Consider the following 7,984-nt stretch of genomic DNA (forward strand, 5'->3'; position numbering starts at 1 on the left):
TCCATTTTCCCCCCACATTAACCAGATGGCCATGATGTGTCAACACCAGTACATGTCCCTTCCCTCGACTCCACTGTTTCTACAGCATCCACAACTCACCCACCTTCCCTCTCTCTCACCACCCCAGTTTCACTTCCCCTCTCTGCAGCTTGTTGAATGCATATGCACGTGGATGGACAAGAACAGCCCCTTCTCCCTGCAGCAAACCCACTAAGCACAAGCAAAATAAACAGAACAGCTATCTGACTTTTTGGTTTTGTTATCACACAGTCCTCGTCCTACTCACTTCTACTGTTGTGAGCACCTTGCTCACTTTTCATGCTAGCAGATCTTTGGAAAGAGATGCTGAGGAAAATGTTTCTTTGTGAAGCCTAAGTGACTTCAGAAGGCAAAATCTGACTTGGGCTCTTAAATTACAAAAGAGGATCTGAACACTTCAGCCTTTTCCTGAGATGGATATATGTATGTAAAGTACTGTATAAAACACAAGTGGAATTAATTAGAAAACTGAGCAAGAGCTCAGTTAGCTAAATAAATTAACTAGAATGGTAGTTATAACACTGAAATCCTATCTTCAGAAAAGGGCTGTTGACTTAAAAAGTGAAATATTTCACACCTTTTTTTAACCATTGTCAACCCTGAATTCCATACAGACATTTTCAAGAAAATGTGGCTTGTTGCAGTACTCAGTTCAGCACAGTTTTACATAATTATAAGATCAATATAGCAATATAAAAGCACATCACTTATAATCCATGGGTCTTTGGGCAATTTATAAATTAAATATTTGTCTGGGAGGTTTACTCTTCTGGAATTTGTCTCACTGATAGACCAAAACCCAGATTTAGCCTTGTATACCTCAAAAAACAATGGAAGAAATAGCAGCAACAGTTTCACAAAACAAATAGGGCTGACTGGAGTCTTATTTGTTCATATCCTTTCCCTATGGCAGAATCAGTCAAATTTCTAACATTAAATGTATATCTAACATCTTCTTAGAAAGAATGATACAGAGTATAATTTTTTCAGGCATTTGTTGAAGTGCCAGCTATAAACAAGAAAGAAGAAAAAAATCTTCCAGATGTGACTCTTCTTTACGCAGTCTGGAGCCTGAAGACTCCTGTCTTACACACCCTGAACCCAGACAATGAGCTCCCTCCTACATAAGCCCTCCAAACATTTTTCTTCTTTAAAGCTAAACAAACTCAGTCTTTTCAAACTACAAAGACTGATCAAATACTACCACGAATCAAATGCTCCTGTCAGTCAAACAGACTGTGGAAAGAGTTACTTGTGCTCCTAAGGACTTTATAAATACTAAATAAGTAAATTATTTTCTTACCTGATTTTTTAACACATATTTGGATTTCTTCAGTCTTTTCTCACTGAATGCATTTCTGTAGTAGGATGCCAACACAAACATGTTAAACTGCTGCACCTACTTCCTCTTTTCATTTCTTTTAATCACTGACAAAGCTATTTTAGAATATTTCCTAAAAGGATATATATTTTTCCCCGATTCAAAAGCTTTTTTTTTGCATGATGATCCCACTACTCATGGAGTGTTGTACAGCTTTTCACTCACATCACAAATGCTGGAATTACCAACAGAGGTATTTTTCCAGAATTGACATATGGTTTGCAATGCTGAAATTCCAATGTATACCCACCTTCTCTTTACTGAAGGGGAAGCTGCAAAGAATTTTTTAAAATATTAAGTGCTATCCAAGTAGAAGATGAATATAAGTATGAGAGAGGCGATATGTTGTCTACATATTAGCAACCTGATCTGTCACTGTCATTCACCCATAAGAGTAATTTTCCATAGGGGAAAAAATAGGTAACCTGTTTCAATAGTGCTACTTGAGGTTAGCCACATGATGAGTCCTAAACTGTACTGAGACTCATACTCTTCAGCTGATCAGACAGATGTCCAGTGGAAGATGGCTCCAATATCACACAGGTCTTCAAATTTCTTTGATCATGCACCCTAAGTAAAAAATCTTTGAGCACAATCCCTCAACATATGTATGTTGATTTATAAAAAAGTTATACCAGTGTACTATTGAACTAACATATTATGTACATTATAAAACTTACAAAAAATAGAAATTAAAAAGGATGAGATAAAGATAAAATAAACACTATTTTAAAAAGTCATATTTAAATTTTATTTGCTAATGGTACAAAAATGTATTCTTTCTGCACTCCAGTGAATTGTTTTACACACTCCTTGAGGTACAGGCACCCTGTTTCAGAGACAACTGACAAAGATATAATATTAGGTAATGCCAAGGATGGCTACAGGATTCTTAGTAGACTTCTGTTGTCCTTGTAAAATCCATTTCTATGCTAAGGCTCCCTCCTAAATTATAGCTTTTTCATTTGTTTTACTCTTGCATTAAGCCAGAGAACTTGTTTGCACTAGCAGTAATGCCCCATGCTAATCAGATTAGGTAAAAATCCTTCCCAACTGGTGCAAATGTCAAGATCTAGCTGGGATGCTGAAAGAAATGATTACCTCAGCAATTCATTTGCTCCTTAGCAGAGTGATCATTTAACATGGGCTCCTCTAAGGAAACTTTATCTATTAAACAGTAGAAGATAGCAGCAAAATAGATTGGGGTACTAATATACATAGCAGCTTTCTTAGCACTAGTGAAAATGAAAAAAAATTACACATGTCCAGCTTGTCTTTGTTCACGCTACTAAGAAATGCAACAACCTGTAAGCATCAGAGGTGCAAATATTCAGAAGTGAGAAGTAAGCTGGGGCTTTCCAAGAAGCAGAAGTCAGAAAGCCTGATGAGTAAAGTCAGTAGATATTCAGAGTTCTTAATATAGAATCAAAACTTTAGTGTTAGTTTTATGTGTGTTACTCTTGATAACAATTAGAAATACTTGGTAAAAATAGTGATGGTAATAATTTGCCCTAACTAATACGTTCTGAATTAGTAAAAGAAGTGTTTTGCTTGCAGATACGTCCCTCTCTCTTTCATTGGGCTAGAGTCTACGCTACAGCACTTGTGCCTAGCACTCTTCACCCCTCTGAGGTTTGGTCACTCAGCTGAAGTTACATTCAATTTTTCTGCTATTAGGCTGTTCTCCTGTTAATGATCTTCAAGGTGAAACTTCAGTTTTGAGTATTAGTATTTGTCTTCTTGCTGAGCCATTATATATAAGCTAAATTTTATACTATAGTTATCTATGAATTCTTTGTGTATTTCCTATATTCCATTATTCTTCAGTTGGGCACTGGAACAGGCTCCCCAGGGAAGTGGTCACAGCATCAAGCCTGCCAGACTTCATGAAGCCTTTGGACAATACTCCAGGCACATGGTGTGATTCTTGGGGTCTGTGGAGGAGTTGGGCTGTGATGGTCCTTGTGGGTCCCTTCCAACTAAGGATATTCTATGACTCTGTAATTCTTGTTTGATCATAAGTCAAATACAACTCTTTTCACCTGTTGCTGCAAGAGCCTAGTTACTCGAGCATCCTGCTTGAACTCTTGTGGTTTTTAGATTATAGACCGAAGTCAACAAAGAGAGCAACACACTCTGTGTACAGAAGCCTTCCTAAAAACCAGTGCTCTAAACAAGAAATTTTCATTGCTTGGGTGAAACATCAGAGTTTGAATCCAGTTTCCTGCAAAGAGAAGAGAGGAGAGGGAGATGGAGAATCATGTAAGTTTTGTCTTTCTGCTGTTTCGCAGATCTACTTTAAATTAGTGCTCAACTAACTAATGTGATTTTGAATCTAGCAGCAATGCAGAACTCAGTCACATACAGAAGCATTGACCTCAGTTGCTCAGTATCTACACCAGTGCACTTTTTGGGTCAAGAGGTACAAGTGTTGGCTGCAGCAGACAAAAATGTGGCATGTGCCCAAGTTCCCATATAGTTACAGAAGTTGGGGTGTGCATGAGGGCAGCAGAGGTGCAAATAAATACTGATTTTTCCTGACTCTGCTTGTGGTAATTAATACCCAGCAGAGAGGCCAAACAGATTGGTGCAGCTGATAACACCTTAACCTGAGTTAATAACTTCTGCCTGCCTCTGGCTGGGGGAAGGAGAAGGAATGGGACAAGACTCCCCATTACCACAGAAAAAATCAATTAGGTCAGCCAGGCTGGAGCTGGCTGACTGGCATTTGTCTTCTGCATGCAAAAGAGCTCATAGGAGGTGCTTCACTGACAGATCACCAGACACAGTTGTCTTTGACCAGCATAGGAGGTCAGCAGAGGATGCCTGGATACAATCTAAAATAAAATACCTAAATAAGAGTTTAAGCCAATGTGAAAACAATTGAAAAACACTGTGTATGCAAATGAAACTCTCCCCAAGTTCTCCTTACAAGTAACATCACGTGGGTTTAGACCTCAGCATCACACAGGCTGTAGAATATCACCCACTGATTCATGCCCTGAGGTCAGTAACAGCTGAACAACAGAGATTTGAGAAAGACATCACAACAAATTTTGCATACTGGGCAATTTAGATGCTAAACCAAGTCTCCTTTATCTTTTAAACTCATCGGTTAATAAACTACCACATTTCTGGTGCCCAGAGTCTGGACTGAAAGGTAGATCTTGCTAGAAACCAAACACCTCGGGTTCATAACAACGAACAGTTGCTTCTGTGTTAAGAACATTCTGGTTTGACCATGTTCTAAAAATGTGCCCTGACAATTTTCATTGTGGGTTTGTTTCCCTCTGGGCTGAGATAGGAGATAAGCTTAGGCTTCCCACCTCACTTGAAGAAGCCTATGAAACATGAAGATCCTGTAATCCTCCTACTGAAAGGATCCTACGGAAAAAAGATCAACTGTTTGATCCTTGGGAGAGAGAGATTCAGCACTTGTCTCCTGCAGAGAGCTGAGATGAAAACCTCAAATCCATACCTGACTTGGGTCTTGAGTAGTTTAGGCTCCTCCCAACTGGCTGTTTAGAACCTCACTTAAGCTGTTTGACTCCCTCCATGCACTGTGCACAGGTATGCCCATATGAAGCAACAGCTTCGCACTTAAATTTTAAGTATCACTGTGTGTAATTCCTTTAGCTGGAAGTTTTAACACGGAAGGAAATTCAACTTCAGTCTGCTGGACAAGCAGGTCAACTATCAAATTGCTTTCTTCTGCTTACTGTGTAGTGTTATTATCAGTTATCATGAACTTAGACTTAGAAGGCCTGGATAGTTTATACTTACAAAGATGCTGCTTTACTTTCAAACTGATGTGCCATCTCCCTAAACTCACTATTTTAGTAAGAACAGGCCAGAATGTCAGTGAAAGACTGCTGAGAAGAGAGTCAGGGCAACATCAAACATTTACCTAAAACTATACTTCCCTGCAATTTCATGATCAGAAGAACTTGCTTAAAAAGAGTCATGGTCCCTGAAAAACTGGTTGAGATCACAGGAACGACATCCATCTTTGTGAAGAAAATTGGGGTAGTCCCACTGTCGGGAAGGGTGATAAAACTGTAGATAATCACTGATGTAGAATTTAAATTCTTCAAGTCCTCCTACAAAACCATAATCCCCAATATACAATATCGTGACCGTTGTGCCATATATATGTAAAATATTTAAACACATTGTAGAATCACAGAATGGCTTGGATTGGAAGGCACTTCAGAAACCATCTAGTACCAACCTGCTGCCATGGGCAGGGACACCTTCCAATAGACCAGGTTGCTCAAAGCCACATCCAACCTGGCTTTGAACATTCCCAGGGATGGGGCACCCATAACTTCTCTGGGAAATCTGCTCTCGTGCCTTACTACCCTTATAGTGAAGAATTTCTTCTTATATCTAATCTAAATGTATTCTCTTTCATTTTAAAACCATTCCCCCTTGTCCTATCACTACATGTTCTAGCAAAAAGTCCCTCTCCAGCTTTCTTGTAGGCACCCTTTAGGTACCGGAAGGTGCTATAAGGTCTCCCCAGAGCCTTCCCTTCTCCAGGCAGAACAGCCCCAACTCTTTCAGCCTCCCTTCATAGGAAAGGTGCTCCAGCCCTCTGATCATCCTCATGGTGTACCTTTGGACCCATTCCAATAGGTTCATATCGTTCTTGTGCTGAGAGCTCCAGAACTGGATGCAGCACTCTGGAGGGGGTGCCATGAGAGCTGAGTAGTGGAGCAGAATCCCTTCCCTTGACCTCCTGTCCACGCTGCTTTTGATGCAGCCAAGGATACAATTGGCTTTCTGGGCTGCAAGTGCACATTGCCAGGTCAGGTTCAGATGTTCATACACCTACGCCATCAAGTCTGTCTCCTCAGGACTACTCTCAATCAATCCTCTGCACAGGTTGTATTTGTGCTTGGAATTGCCCTGACCCAGGTGCAAGGCCAGAAGGAAAGAAACATTAAAAAATTCCATCCCTTAGCTCAATAAGCAAAGGCTTTCTAAAAGAGTTAACAAGTGCCCTGGAATACCAGCAAGCTTGTGAAACCAGAAAAATATCACTGAAACCTAGTAGAGATATTCATTTTTTATACCACCTATTTTACCAGCAAAGGGTAAAGTGGGCAGTTGAAGCTAAAGACAAAAAGGTTTTTGGCTTTGCAGCTTTTCCCAGACAAATTTATTTCCCACACAGTCTCTCAAACAAAACAATCTGGCTGTTATCAAGCCTTCCCCTTTATATAGGTCAAAGGATCTTGCAGTCATGACATTTTCCCTTTCTAAGTCATACCCTGTGACTCACAATTAAGTCCCCTTGCATTAACCTAAATAACTTTTCCCTTTCTTTGGTTCAAAACTTGCTTCATATGGTTATTTCATACCAAATTATAAGTAAGACAACAATTAAGCTATAGTATAAGTAGCTGAAAATACACTGTTAAGATTATTATTTTTATAAATAAAATTACTTGACAAGAATCATTGCATTCTATCCCCACTTGCAGAAAACTGTCACTTTATCCTTAAAACAGGACTGTCATTATATTAAAGATAATTCCTGCCCAGAGATATGAAATATATGGCAACCTTCCTTCTCCTTCTGTTTCCTCTTCCTATCATGACAATAATACTACTCCAAATAGTAGTGCAGGTTAAAGAGAAAACTAATGAAAAAAATTTATTTCATTGCACTGTTAGGAAAAATAGCTCACCTGCAATGATGTTGTGGGTCTGGCAGCCAGAATACTGGAAACTCCCAGAATTTATGTGAGTGTCTAGACATTGACAGAATAAGTAAATCCTACACAAATGATGTGTCAAACTTTTTTGTGGTGCAGCTCAAGACAAACCACTCTACTCCTGAAGTTGATGCTACTAAACCAGAGTTATTAGGTTTATTTCTTCCACTTTTACATTTTCTAGCACTTCCTGATAACACATCAGCTAACAGTACCTGAATATCTTCTCATTTGTAGTAAGTTCAAAAACCTAATCTTTTTGGAAGATTTCAGTCTCTGGCTGTAAGTTGATTGCTGTCCAATATGTGGTACCTACATGACTTTAGAATTCCATTCTGACTACCAAAGCTTTTTTCATATCTGGGAAGAGAAGGTAGGAGGGTATTTACAACTAAATAGTAGGGTGACTTGTCATTTTCTAGCACAGAATCACCATACCACCTGAGGACTTTCCTGACACAAACCTGAGTGTCTCTGCCAGCTGCAGAAAGAGCTTAGAGGGAAATCAGTCTGTATATATACGTGTATGTGTGTTTGCATATATAGACTGATACATAGTGAAAGATATAGAAGTATATATGTATATATTGTGGTCCAGAAACAAACCTTGATTCAACTTTGTCAGTGATTTGGGTGATCTGATGATTATTTCAACTGTGTTAGTCTGTATCTCAGTATAAACCCACTACCTGTAATAGAAATGACTAGAAGACATTTTTTAAGACGTAAAGCTTAAAATGAATGAGCCCTGGCAGCACATTCTGAGACATATTGGCAGTACCTGTGTGCATGAAAAGAGCAGAGTTAAGAGCAAATCAAATGTGACCAGGCTTGGTCATCC

At 39.1% G+C, this 7,984-nt stretch overlaps 1 protein-coding gene across 2 annotated transcripts in view; it reads right to left on the bottom strand.

The window, feature by feature from the left end:
* P2RY8 (P2Y receptor family member 8) overlaps positions 1-1,424 on the bottom strand; it is a 52,782-nt gene extending 51,358 nt beyond the window's left edge. For both annotated transcript variants that reach the window (XR_003527632.1, XM_027643282.1), the window contains exon 1: positions 1,343-1,424. The gene's annotated coding sequence lies outside the window, so the exon portion shown is untranslated. The remainder of the gene's footprint in view (positions 1-1,342) is intronic.
* Positions 1,425-7,984: the final 6,560 nt, after the last annotated feature.

This window comes from Corapipo altera, unplaced genomic scaffold, assembly GCF_003945725.1.
Source record: "Corapipo altera isolate COAL_440 unplaced genomic scaffold, ASM394572v1 0, whole genome shotgun sequence".
Classification (NCBI taxonomy): Eukaryota; Metazoa; Chordata; class Aves; order Passeriformes; family Pipridae; genus Corapipo; species Corapipo altera.